This window comes from Orycteropus afer, unplaced genomic scaffold, assembly GCF_000298275.1.
Source record: "Orycteropus afer afer isolate SDZICR_OR568_19922 unplaced genomic scaffold, OryAfe1.0 scaffold00379, whole genome shotgun sequence".
NCBI lineage: Eukaryota > Metazoa > Chordata > Mammalia > Tubulidentata > Orycteropodidae > Orycteropus > Orycteropus afer.
In genome coordinates, this window is record NW_006921966.1 from 520116 (window position 1) to 520689 (window position 574).

Consider the following 574-nt stretch of genomic DNA (forward strand, 5'->3'; position numbering starts at 1 on the left):
TGGCATAGTGCCTAAGGCATTTGACTGCTAACCAGAAGCCTGGAGGTTCAAACCCACCAGCCACTCCTCAAAAGGAAGACTGGGCAATCTACTTCCCTAGAGATAATTAACTAACTCACCGCCATTGAGTTGGAACCCACTCATAGCAACCTCTCGTTGGGTTGCCGAGGCAGTATCACTAAGGAAGTAGATCACCCAACCTTCCTTACAAGGAGTGACTGGTGGGTTTGAACCACCAGCCTTCTGGTTAGCAGTCACATGCCTTAGGCACTATGCCACCAGAGCTCCTACCACCTCAGAAATCCGAGGAGGGGTCGATATGAGTTGGATCTGACTCAAGGGCACTTTTTCTTTTTTTTTTTTTTGGTATGTTCTACTATATTCATGGATATAGTTGCAACATAAGCAAATACATATGTAGAAATATCCTCTGTCAAACCCATATATATATGTGTTCATGGGTGTAGTCCCATTTGCCTTCCCACAACTATTCAGCTTGCCTCTCTGTCTAGCCATTCGTAAAAATAAAAAAAAAAATCACTGTCATCGAGTCAGATACAATTCATAGTGACCC